The sequence below is a fragment of the Silurus aristotelis genome (genome assembly GCF_946808225.1).
Source record: "Silurus aristotelis genome assembly, chromosome: 8".
Lineage (NCBI taxonomy): Eukaryota > Metazoa > Chordata > Actinopteri > Siluriformes > Siluridae > Silurus > Silurus aristotelis.
In genome coordinates this window covers 17,992,837-18,006,430 of record NC_139581.1, presented here as the reverse complement: position 1 = coordinate 18,006,430, position 13,594 = coordinate 17,992,837, and the positions used below count along the sequence as shown (strand labels likewise).

The 13,594-nt window shown below is 46.2% G+C and overlaps 1 pseudogene across 1 annotated transcript in view; it reads left to right on the top strand.

The window, feature by feature from the left end:
* Positions 1-13,594, top strand: part of LOC310730581 (alpha-2-macroglobulin-like) — a 30,830-nt pseudogene that overhangs the window by 8,855 nt on the left and 8,381 nt on the right. Inside the window, exons 16-28 of the transcript XR_014538393.1 lie at positions 90-183; positions 1,927-2,065; positions 3,291-3,516; positions 3,599-3,725; positions 3,832-3,953; positions 4,043-4,094; positions 4,224-4,307; positions 4,872-5,028; positions 5,118-5,193; positions 9,117-9,273; positions 9,357-9,431; positions 9,513-9,675; positions 11,924-12,114. The product of XR_014538393.1 is annotated as an alpha-2-macroglobulin-like (transcript). The remainder of the gene's footprint in view (positions 1-89; positions 184-1,926; positions 2,066-3,290; positions 3,517-3,598; positions 3,726-3,831; positions 3,954-4,042; positions 4,095-4,223; positions 4,308-4,871; positions 5,029-5,117; positions 5,194-9,116; positions 9,274-9,356; positions 9,432-9,512; positions 9,676-11,923; positions 12,115-13,594) is intronic.

Genomic DNA, 13,594 nt, shown 5'->3' with positions numbered 1-13,594 from the left:
TAGATTTTTATTTGAAATTACCTAGTTTCCGGTTATTTGTTCAGTGGTGTAATACACTTATGCTGCTGTAATTTAATATCATGTGACAGAGCGTGGGACTGAAAATGGCAACAAATTTGGCTTTGAGACGCCCTCAATGTTTAATGTTCAAAAAATTGCGATATCTTCTTGGTGATTCTTATGGTAAATATTTTACATCATGCTTTTTTTATATTCTTGTTTCTATTAATAAAATACAGTGCATGAACAACCTTTGGATAACTGATTTATATGAATAACATATACAGATATTTCCAGTACAAACATTTCAAGAATTCTGTTCATTTTGTCATCTGTTCATTTTGGGGTACTGAGTGTAGATTAATAAGAAAAAATATTTTTAACAATTGTAGTACAGGCTAAAAAAATAACTTAATTTTAATTACTTATAAACTAAAGGAATTCTTATATGTTAATATATAAGTATTAACAAAATAAAAACAGAATTGCTTAGAAATGTTTGTTCATTTATTAAAAAGAAAAAACCTAAAATATCACATGTACATAACTATTCAGACCCTTTAATTAGTACTTAGTTGAAGCACATTTAACAGCAATTAAAGACTCGAGCCTTTTTTGGTTATGACACAACAAACTTTGCTCACATGGATTAGTGGATTTTCTGCTATTATTCTTTGCAAACCTTTTTAAGCTGGATCAGGTTCAGTGGGGACTGTCGGTGGACAGCCAAATTCTGGTCTCTCCACAGATGTTTAATAAGGTTCAAGTCAGGGCTGGCCACTTTAGGACATTCACAAAGTAGTCCTGTTGAAAGGTGAACCTTCTACCCACTCTAAAGGCCTGAGCGCTATGGAACAAGTTTTTATTGAGGATATCGCTATCCTTCGCTTCAACAATTGCTTTCACCCAGATTAGTCTGGCAGTCCCTGCTGCTGAAACCCCCCAGAGCTTTAGGCTCCCATGACCATACTTCACTGTTGGAATAGTATTGGGCAGGGGATGGGCAGTGCCTGGTTTCCTCCAGACACAAGCTTTAAAAATGAGGCCAAACAGTTCAATCTTGGTTTGATCAGACTAGATAATCTGATTAGACAAAGTCTGAGAATCCTTCAGGTGCCTGTTGGCAAATGCCAAACAGGCTTTCATGGGTTTTGCACTGAGAGGCTTCCATCTAGCCACTCTGCCATAAAGCTCAGATCGGTGTGATGTCATGGTTGTCCCTTGAGTACTTTGTCCTATCTCCATATATATCTATATATGAAAGTGACCCCAAACACACCACCAATACTGCCTTGTTGAAGGTGAAGGTGAAGATGATAAAATGTCCTCAGACCTGAACCCTATTGTGCACCTTTGAAGCATCCCCAAGAGGAAGTTAGACTTACTTAAAATAATAAATTGTCTCAGTTTCACTGCAACAGAGAACATTCATTACTTGAATAACTCATACTGTGATCCCACTGCTCACTTATTCCAGCTTCACTCTCTAATCACAAGCTGGTGCTCGGCCACTCTCCTGCTGCCACACTGCACTTTTCTGATAAACCACAAATGCTGACTGTCCCAGGCCTCCATTCCCTGACATCATTGTGTGACTTACTGATACTGTTGTGTTTAAATGAACCAACCCAACAGACACACAGTGTGAATATAGTGAAAAGTTCTCCCAGGAGAGTAAAGGGGTATAGTAAGAGGAACCAAATCTAGAATGCAATGTTCAAAAAAATAATAGACGTGTGATGTTTAGGTGGTCACAGATTTTTTGATTTTCTTACTATTCTTATGGAGTTGATATGTTCCAAATGTACACCATTAAGCTTCAAGTGCATAATTCCCTCACATATACAATTTGTACAGTATGTTATAATATGTTATACATTAAGTTATATAAATTGTGCTAATCACTTATAATTTTGCTTATTGCAGGTTACTACATGTCAATGGCGGATGATCTACTTGATTCAGATCCAGTCCCACAATCATACAACATAGGGGCTCCTGAACCCATTATAACAATTCGCAAATTTTTCCCAGAAACTTGGATATGGCAACTTGTTGAAGTTGGGTTTGTTAGGTTTCATTATCTGGAATTTGGGTTTTATAAGAAATTTAAAACAAGGTAACAGAAAAAAAAAAAAAATGTCAGTGTACTTAATTTTTTACCTTTCACTCCACCCTGCACCCCGTAGACCAGGGCCGATGTGGGTGCAGGTTTTCATTCAACACAATCAAGGGCCACACCTGATAATCATTTAAATAAAAATCATTAGATTTTAACCGGTAATGGTTGGAATAAAAACCTAAAACCCACACCAGCCTTTTGTGGAAAAGATCCCTCTGCCATAGACCGTCACACTTCTGATGATTCTGTAGTGGTCAGGTGCATCAGCAATGGGTAAGAAGTGAAAAACAGAGTGCACAAAAAAAGTTACTTTGTTGCGGGACAAACCATTCGCTCCTCAATGACCAAGACCAATGAGATAGTAGTGAAATACTGGATGAAGAGTACCACGACCAGCCCCACTGCTGGACCTTGGTGTCCATCTTTAAGTATAATTATATTATATCTTTTTTATCATATATATTTTATTTATTTATTTATTTTATTGGTCTGAGTAGTAAATAGTGAAGGAAAACCAGCCAAGAAATCCAAGGAGATGGTAGTGGACTACAGGATGAAACACAACCAGCCACATTACTGTATTGTCCAACAGACAAGCTACTTGTAATTTATAATTTATAATTTATACTTGTAGCAATTTAAGCTACAGTAGCTTGTCTGTTGGATCGGACCACATGGGCCAGCCTTTGCTTCCCACGTGCATCAGTGAGACTTGGCCGCCCATGACCCTGTTTCCGGTTCACTACTGTTCTTTCCTTGAACCGCTTTTGATAGATTCTTACCACTGCAGATTGGGAATATCCCACAAGAGCTACAGTTTTGGAGATGTTCTGACCCAGTTGTCTAGCCATCACATTTTGGCGTTATATTTGCTCAAATACTTATTCTTGGCTTTCCCTGCGTCTGACACATCAAATTGTGGAGACAATGTTCACTTTCTGCCTAATATTTTTCACCCACTAACAGGTGCCATAATGAAGAGATAATCAGTGTTATTCACTCACCACTCATAATGTTATAATGTCATAATCTTTTGCCTGGTCGGTGTATATATCTAGTACACTCATTCACAATATAAATAGTCGCAATGCATTTATTCATTATAATGCATAATTCTCTTAACAATTAGTTATTATATTTTGACATTTACTGTTTGTGTCATCCACAGAAACTCTGGATCGATACAGCTTCCTGTTACTGTTCCTGACACCATCACCACTTGGGAAACAGAGGCTTTCTGTGTGTCCGCTGTAGGTCTGGGACTGGCTCCTCCTGTTCAGCTCACTGTATTTCAGCCATTCTTCCTTGAGCTCTCGTTGCCCTACTCCATTATTCGAGGAGAGGTTTTTGAGCTGAGGGCCACTGTCTTCAGTTACCTTTCCAAATGCATTATGGTACTGTTAAGGCCAATATTTTGTTTCACAAATGTTACCTTTGATATGCAGAGACAATTCCTTATATGTGCTTCACTGACAGGTTAAAGTGACTCCCGCCACTTCCTCAGAATACACTCTGGAACCTTCATCTGATGACGAATATTCATCCTGCTTGTGTGCAAATGGAAGAAAAACCTTCAAATGGACTCTGATTCCTGCTGTGCTTGGTGAAATTACAAAGTCTTTAATTTAGACAGGCTTTCATATGGTTACTGCATTTTTATGTGGAGAATTGTGAAGATTGTAAAGGTTAAAAATATAACTATGCCACAGGAGTCTTGAATGTGACAGTGAGTGCAGAAGCAGAACAATCCCAGACTGTGTGTGACAATGAGATTGTGAGTGTTCCAGAGAGAGGCCGCATTGACACAGTAACACGAAGCTTGATTGTACAGGTTAGTGTTTTAAAAATGGTCTAAAATTGAGAAAATTTAAGCTTAGGCTAAAGATTTCTATGCTTTAATCACAATTTAACCCCATGTAGGCTGAAGGAACTGAAAAGACAAAGAGCCAAAGCTGGTTATTATGTCCACAAGGTTAGACTTGCATATTGTAAACTGTTGATTCATGATTCAACTTTAGACCTACAAATCTGTGCTAATTTAAAACTAATTCCAGCTAGTACCTATTAGTAAAGAGAGAGGTGTCTTTCCTTTCATTTACAGGAAACAGTGTTTCAGAAAAGCTGGAGCTAACGCTTCCTGAGGATGTAATAAAGGGATCAGCACGAGCCTCTGTTTCAGTGCTTGATAAGACAAAAACAGAAAAACAGCTAGTTAAATTGATAGTAACTTCAAAGTTTTGTGCAAAAGATTTGAAACATCCAGTATTCAGTATATCCAAGTTTTATCCACTATGTATACACTATTATGTGTATACTTTTTTATAAGATGACTGACAAATTGTAATGATAAAACAATACTGAATTTAAGGAAAGAAATACTACGCTTTCTGCAAATGTCTTAGGCAGCAATTATTCTGCAGATGCACCAAGTTCAGGCCACAAGCTTGCACAAACATTGGCAAAAGATGTTTAGTTTTCTTTGTTGTTTCAAATCGTTTAGATGGAGATTTATCTAATTAATCATTTCATTATGAAGATTATTAAAAAAAAAATTGCAATGTGTCATACTGGTTTTTAGAACCACACAATGGGAGCACACCTTTGGCTTGGAAAAGTCATGCATTGCCAAGAATGGCATTAAAAAGCCAGGAGTACAATGAGCCTAATCATACCTGCAAATCTGAACAAAATTTATGTCAGGGGAAGTAATATAAATAGACTTGTGTTAAAATTCTGCTATTTTTTGTAGTTGACATACTTGGTCGTGCATTAAAAAATCTGGATGGGCTGCTAAGGACAACACATTGCACTTCTTGCCCCCAATATCTACATTCTTCGGTATCTAGAGAACACAGAGCAGCTCACCACAGAAGTCCGTGAGAGGGCTACAGGTTTCCTTAAGAGTGGTCAGCAAGATTATCTTTCTCTTTTAGATTTTACACATCAACAATATTCTTACTGTAATAATTAGAATCAATAATTTGTCTTTACACAGGATACCAAAGACAACTAAATTATAAGCATTTAAATGGTGCATATAGCACATTTGGCAATGGAAAGGAGAACACATGGTAAGAATGTTATGTGGCACACAGGTAGCATTTATGATGCATAAGTTTAAAAACCCAAAACTTAAAGAACATTATGTATACTTGGAAGTGTCAGGCGTGAACGAAGGCGGAAGCCAAAGTGAAAGCAAATCGCGTTTTATTAAACCAAAAAAGGCAGAGCCAACATGAAGCACCCGCAGCGCGGGATAAACGGCAAAAGGCAGTCCGTAAATAATATCCACGGTGCAGGAGGAAGGAAGCGCGGCGCGGAGGCAGCGACGGGGAAGCGTCGGTAGTCCGAGGTGCACTGGGGATGATGCACGCTACCGTGGAGAGAGCGCGGAGTCCGGGAAGAGACGGAGCGTAGCGGGAGAAGCATACGCGGAGAGAAGCATCACCGTGAACCTGCACAGACACACACGAACATGCACGCACGAACATACAATAACGGACAGCAAGCGTATGTGAGTGTGAGGCTTTTATAGGTGGTGTGATGGGTGCATGAAATTAGTCCCAGGTGATCGGGATGAGCCCGATTGCAATGAGCCTCGTGCGGGCGGGGCACGCCCGAGAGCAAGAGCGAGGTGCGTCGGGGAATCCCGGGTATGACAGCCTCCGAAGGGGGCGTGGCAGGGGGATTCCTGACACCACCCCCCTCCCGAAGGGGTGGCACCGGACGCCCCCAACCCACAGAATGCCCAGAGGGCCGGGGCACTCGGAGGAGGGCCTTCCTGCTCGTCCAGGGCCGGAAGGGACCCGACTGGAACCGCCCTGGAACCGGGGAAAGCCGGGAAGGACCCGAAGCTGAGGGACCACCCCCGTGGACAGCCGGAAGTCGACCACGGACACCGCAGGACCCAGAACACAGCCCGACGCGGTGGCCAGGAACGGAGCACAGCCCTTGGCGTCGACTGAAGACGGAGAGACGACTCCCACGGGGACCAGGAGCTGCACGATGCACTCAGGGGAGCCTGGAGGTGGAGCAACGCCCTCAGTGGAGACCGGAGGCGGAGAGACCTCCTCAACGGAGACCGGAGGCGGAGTGATGCCTTCAGCGGAGACCGGATGGGGGAGGACGTCCACCACGGAGGCCTGGAGCGGACCGACGACATCCAGGAAGGCCGGGAACGGAACCCTGTCCACCACGGAGACCTGGACGACGACCTCGGCGAGGACCGGAGCCTTCTCACCCACGGGGACCTGGAAGGGACAGACCGCCAGAGGCGGGGGTGAGCAGTCAGCGAGGCTTACCGGCTGGTGGACCCCCAGGATGGAGGCCGGAGACGGAGTGAAGTTCCCGGTGGTGTTCGGAGGCGGCACGACCTCCACGGCGGGGAACCGGAACTGGATGGTGCTCACGATCCCGACTGGAGGTTGGAGGACGTCCTCGGCGGAGTCAGGAGGCCGAGCGACGCCCTTGGAGGACCCCTGGAGTGCCATATCCTCCTCTGAGGAATCTGAAGGCCTGACGTCGCCGTCAGAGGGACCGGGAGGACCGACGTTGCCGTAGGAAGAGCTCGGGAGCGAGACGTCGCCGGGAGCGGAGCTCGGGGACGTGGCGTCGTCCGGAGAGGGACTCGGAGGAGTCACTTCGCCTTCTGCAGGACTGTGGGGCGAGCCGTCGCCTTCGGTCGAACCCGGGGGCAGCGGTTCGACGTCCCTTTCGCAGTCCTGGAGCCGGGGTGAGTGCACAGGGAAACCCCTGGGCGAAGGGGCGTTCCTGGGGACCCTTGGGAGCAAGTCAGAGCCTGCAGGCCAGCCTGGGAGTGGAGAGAAGCCCGCTTGGGGATCCACGAGCGGAGAGGCGCCCGCCTGGAGGTCCATGAGCGGAGAGGCGCTCGCCTGGAGGGCCACGAGCGGAGAGGCGCTAGCCGGGAGTCCCGGGAGTGAAGCTGAGCTTTCTTGGAGGCCTTCGAGCGGAGGGGAGCGCTCACGGAGGTCTTGGGCAGCAGTGGAGCCCTCCTCGGGACCCTGGAGCGGAGAGGAGCTCGCGGGGTCGCTCAGGGACAAAGAGGAGCCCACTGGGTCGCTCAGGAACAAAGAGGAGCCCACTGGGTCGCTCAGGGACAGAGAGGAGCTCTGACGGAGGACCTGGGACGGAACGGAGCTCTCTTCGGAGACCTAGAGCGGAACAGAGCTCTCTTCGGAGACCTGGAGCGGAACAGAGCTCTCTTCGGAGACCTGGAGCGGAACAGAGCTCTCTTCGGAGACCTGGAGCTGGGCTGAGCTCTCGGGCGGAACCTGGAGCTGGGCTGAGCTCTCGGGCGGAACCTGGAGCTGGGCGGAGCTCTCGGGCGGAACCTGGAGCTGGGCGGAGCTCTCGGGCGGAACCTGGAACAGGGCGTGGCTCTCTGGCAGTGCCTGGAACAGGGCGTGGCTCTCTGGCGGTGCCTGGAACAGGGCGTGGCTCTCATCAGGGACCGGGAGCGAAGAGGAGCTCGAGGGGTCGCTCGGAGGCGGAGAGGAGCTCTCGGGAGGAGCCTGGAGCTGAGAGGAGCTCTCGGGAGGAGCCTGGAGCAAAAAGGAGCTCTTGGGAGAAGCCTGGAGTGGAGAGGAGCTTCCGGGAGGAGCCTGGAGCGGAGAGGAGCTTTTGGGAGGAGCCTGGAGCGGAGAGGAGCTCTCGGGAGGAGCCTGGAGCTGGGCCGAGCGCTCTTGAGGGACCTGGAGCTGGGCCGAGCGTTCTTGAGGGACCTGGAGCTGGGCCGAGCTATCCGGCGGGACCTGGAGCTGGGCCGAGCTATCCGGCGGGACCTGGAGCTGGGCCGAGCTATCCGGCGGGACCTGGAGCTTGGCCGAGCTATCCGGCGGGACCTGGAGCTTGGCCGAGCTATCCGGCGGGACCTGGAGCTTGGCAGAGCTTTCCGGTGGGACCTGGGGCGGAGCCGAGCTTTCCGGCAGGTCCTGGGGCGGAGCCGAGCTTTCCGGTAGGTCCTGGGGCGGAGCCGAGCTCCCGGGACGGGCCTGGAGCGGAGCCGAGCTCTCTGGACGGGCCTGGGGCGGAGCCGAGCTCTCTGGAAGGGCCTGGGGCGGAGCCGAGCTCTCCTCTGGAATCTGGAGCGGAACTGGGCCTTCCCGGAGATACTGGAGCAGGACGGAGAGCTCCTGGAGAACCTGAGGCGGAGCGGAGCTTTCCTGGAGGTCTCGAAGCAGGGCGGAGATCTCTATGAGACTCAGGGTTAGGGTTAGGGCCGCCGAACATGACCGCGAGCCGGCTGCGAGCTTCCGGGTTTTCCTGGAGGCGGGGCTAGGCTGCTTCGGCATCGCGGCCGAGCGAACCCGCCCACCGAGGTGCGATTCGCGCCGGGAACACGGCGTTAATCCGATCATGTCCTTTCTTTTTCAGGGGGTCCGTTATTCTGTCAGGCGTGAACGAAGGCGGAAGCCAAAGTGAAAGCAAATCGCGTTTTATTAAACCAAAAAAGGCAGAGCCAACATAAAGCACCCGCAGCGCGGGATAAACCGGCAGTCCGTAAATAATATCCACGGTGCAGGAGAAAAGAAGCGCGGCGCGGAGGCAGCGACGGGGAAGCGTCGGTAGTCCGAGGTGCACTGGGGATGATGCACGCTACCGTGGAGAGAGCGCGGAGTCCGGGAAGAGACGGAGCGTAGCGGGAGAAGCATACGCGGAGAGAAGCATCACCGTGAACCTGCACAGACACACACGAACATGCACGCACGAACATACAATAACGGACAGCAAGCGTATGTGAGTGTGAGGCTTTTATAGGTGGTGTGATGGGTGCATGAAATTAGTCCCAGGTGATCGGGATGAGCCCGATTGCAATGAGCCTCGTGCGGGCGGGGCACGCCCGAGAGCAAGAGCGAGGTGCGTCGGGGAATCCCGGGGTATGACAGCCTCCGAAGGGGGCGTGGCAGGGGGGATTCCTGACAGGAAGTGTTTTACAAATATATTTTAATTTTAAACACAAATAAATCTCCACTAGGTTAACTGCTTTTGTCTTGAGGACCTTTGGCAAAGCACAACGTTACATCTATACTGATCCAGAAATCATTAACAGTGCAAAGAACTGGCTAATAAGTATGCAGAGACCAGATGGCTGTTTTACACAACTGGGGAAACTGTTCCATAACAGAATGAAGGTGTGTAAAGTATTAGGGGAGTCCATACAGATAATATTTCTAAATAAATCTATCTATCATATAATAATTCTTATTTATATCAGGGTGGTGTAAATGATGATGTGACCATTACTGCCTACATCACTGTATCATTCCTTGAATTGGGAATTACAGTAGAGGTAAGAATATAATACAGTTTTAAAGGCTCCCACCGGAAACTATAGCAATACTGTGTTTTATCATTTGTATTTTTATTGCAGGATCCTGTTGTAAATAAAGGACTGTTGTGCCTAAAATCTTCTCTTGGTTACATTACAAATACTTACACCACTGCACTGCTGGCCTACACTTTCAGTCTGGCTGGAGAGGGTGAAACTCGAGAGCTCCTGCTAAAAGAGTTGGATAGTGTTGCTATTGCAGAAGGTATGGAATGGTTAGAAAAATGTTCTAACAAATTAGATTAGACTAGATTAGATTAGATTAATCTTTATTGTCATTGTGTAAGGTACATGTACAGAGCCAATGAAATGCAGTTTGCATCTAAATAGAAGTGCATAATTGGCTTATTTACAATAAATAGCAGTAAGATAAATATGGTATGGGGTCATATGTACGGGGTGAGGGTGAATAATGTACAGAGAGTACAGTAGGTAATAATGTTTGGAATATATAGTAATATACAATATACTGTGCAATGATTGTGCATAGATAAACATGTCAGAAGATAATATACTTAAATGTCATGACATAGTTATGTATACATATGAATATATGTATAATACAGTATATACAGAATAAATATGGGTGGAATATACAGTGGTGCAATGGATGGTGCAAAAATGCGTAGTGGCATTAAAGCAGTGCAAAATACACAGAAAATGACAATGCAGTATTGTACTGTATGATGATCAGCTGTTCAGTGCAGTAAAAGCCAGAGAAAAAAATCTATACTAGTTGTGCAGTCTCTAAGGCACCTTTAGCGTCTACCCAATTGGAGCAGGATAAATAGTCCATGGTTGTGGTGATAGGTATTTTTGATAATGCCCCTCACCCTATGCAGTGTTTCTTGTTAAAGGTCCTCCAAGGTGGAAGGCTGAGTGGCAATGATTAGTTGGGCAGTTTTCACCACCCTCTGAAGGGCTTTACAGTCTGAAGCAGGGCAGCTCCTGTATCACACTGAGATGCAGTTAGTGAGGATGCTCTCAATGGCTCAATGGTAAAAAGTTATCCAGTATTTTGTAGCACAAACGGGAATTTTTAAGTCTCCACAAAAAAGAGTAGTGCTGACGGTGAGACTGAAGGAGGTGATGGTGCTCAGTCGAACAGACTGTGGTTTTTTGGTAAAGGTCCAGGGTCCAGTTACAGAGATGTGTGCTGATGCCAAGCTGTTTCAACTTCAAGATTAGCTTGTGAGGTCTAACTGTGTTAAATGCTGAGCTGAAATCAACAAACAATATCCTGGCATAAGTGTCGGGGGTTGTCTAGGTGATTCAGGGCAGAATGAAGTACCGTAAAAATGGCATCCTCAGTTGACCTATTTGGGCAATAGGCAAATTGGTATGGGTCTAGAGTGGGTTGTAGACAGGCATTGCGATGGGTGAGGGTCTTTCGAAGCACTTTGTGATGACAGAGGTGAGTGTGACAAGACCGAAGTCACTAAGTTATGTTGCAGCGAAGTGCTTTGGCACTGGCAAGATGATAGCAGACTTGAAGCAGGTGGGGACAGTTGCCTGGCCCAAGGACAGATTGAAGATGTCTGTAAAGATCTCAGCCTACTGTAAGGGCTGGCTAACCTCAGTGAATTCAGATAATACTGTAGCTGTGCCTTAAACATGGGCTCTATGTTCCCCTTTTTAAAACAAGCATAGAAAAGTTTGAGCTCATCGGGGAGTGAAGCAGAACTGGTTGGTGGTGCCCCGCTGGGTGGTTTGAGGTCAGTGATGGCCTGAATCCCTTGCCACATGCGCCGGGGGTCAGCAGAGTTGAAGTGCTTGTCGATTTGCTGTTTGTATACATGTTTAGCTTTGCAGATTTCCCCCACAGATTGGCTCATACAATGCTATCACAACAACGCATGTGAACTCACATGGTAAATAAATGCCCCTTAAGCTCCAGCACGCTGTTTGGGATGCCGATGTATAATTGTGTTACAATTAAAATGTAAATTGTGTTACAGTTCTTTACAAATCTATGGTGCTTTCCTTTCAGCCAGTAGGTTGGACTGGCTCCTAGGTGTGTATCCTCTGATAGACTACCATTCGAACCAGGCTGTATTTCTACCTTATGAAAGAATATGCTACCATGGGATTCTAAAATATTCATGTTATTCAAGAGTGTCTTTTTCTGTCCCATGGGCTTAATTCAAATGATTAAATTAAGGTTGTCATATTTAAAAGTGTGAGTATTAGTTGTTTATGATTTTTGGGCGTAATTTCCTGTGGTTATACTGACTTGTGACTATGTGACTGACTGTTTGAAACTATATCAAATAGTGGCATAGTGGGAAAAACACAGCTTTAATGGTTGCATGATTGCCTAATTTATTTGTTACACAGATATAATTCAGGAAGATAAGAGAAATCCTGGCTTGCAGTACCAAAAGATCAGGAATTAAAGTGATTAGGAAATGCTTATATGCCTTAACTATCTTGTGTTTCTTTTTCTACTTTAGATGGTCGTCTTCACTGGACGCAATCAGCATTAGATGACTTTGGCACATTGTCAGTAGAAATCAGTTCCTATGTGCTGCTAGCTGTTTTAAGTACTGGTCAGCTCACTGCTGCTGATTTGAGATATTCTAATAGGATAGTCAGCTGGCTGGTGAAGCAGCAAAATCCCTATGGAGGCTTTACATCCACTCAGGTACTCGACATATTTGCAGACCTTATTTACAATTTCAGGAAATATCTTAGACCTAAATATGACCTTTAGCAGGCTTGAAAAACCAGCATTAAAACCACAAACAATACATCTGAAAAACAAACACACAGTACACAAAACAATATGCATTATCTCATAAAAGTGAGTACACCCCTCACATTTTAGCAACCATTTTATTATATGTTCTCAAAAGAACCCATCTTGGAAAACCTCTGTATGACCCTGGACACTGTACTGTAACTCAATTTCAAGATGTTACTGATCTTATCTGGCCATCTTTGTGGAGAGCAACAATTCTAATTCTCAAATTCTCATAGAGTTCTTTGCCATGTGGTGCCATGTTGAACATCCAGTGGTCACTATGACAGAATTGTACTCAAAGCACTACATTTTAACTGCTTTAATAAAAGATACATATTTGAACATGATGAATAGGAAATGTGGCTGGGGGTCTTGGGGTGCTTTTTAGGGTAAAGGCTAGGACCCTCTTCCCTGTTACAGGATAACTGTGTCGCTGTTCACAAAGTATTGCCATAAAAAGATGTTTTGGGGAATTTGGGTAGAGAAACAAAAGTGACCTGCACTGATCCACTGACTACAATTCCAGTTAATACCATTAATAAGCATATCGATGGGTTACTTAACGTAATCCCGGGTTCTTTGATAACAGAGTGAGGTGTTTCACTATGGGAATCGCTTTGGGCGTGACCAACTACGGAAGCTCTTATGACACCACGTATGTTTTGACAGACAGGTCGACCTGAGATCAGGCTCCGCCCCACCTTTATCCCTCAGGTCGACCCCTCCTAACATCATTGCAGCGAGATTTCTTCCCGTCCAAGTGCAAGGAGGAAAGTGCTGGTGAAACACCTCACTCTGTTATCAAAGAACCCGGGATTACGTTAAGTAACCCATCATTCTTTTTCTAACTTCGCTCAGTGTGTCACTATGGGAGATATAGACAGCTCCACAAGCCAATCACATGGGCTCAGAGCATCTGGCACTCAGCACCGCATGTGCCAAGGATGACTCAGACACATCCAGTCTATAAAACCGCACAAAGGTGTGTGGCGTAGACCAGCCAGCCGCCGCACAAATTTCCTGAACAGAAACTCCCTTAAGTAGGGCCCATGATGTCGCCATCCCTCTAGTAGAGTGGGCCCTCAGACCCGCAGGTGCCTGAGAACCACAACATTCATACGCTATAGATATAGCCTCCACAATCCAGCGGGATCCCTTTGTGAGGGGTAGCCCAAGACACAAACAGCTGGTCAGATTTCCTGAAACCCGCTGTTCTCTTGACATACGTATGGAGGGCCCGCACTGGGCACAAGAAACCCGACATGACATGCAGAAATAGCCGCCAGATACACCTTCAAAGTAGAAAAAGCTTTCCCTCTATCCAGCAAAACCTGGAGAAAGCACAAAATGTCTCCCACAGAACACTGGAAGGGGACAATGT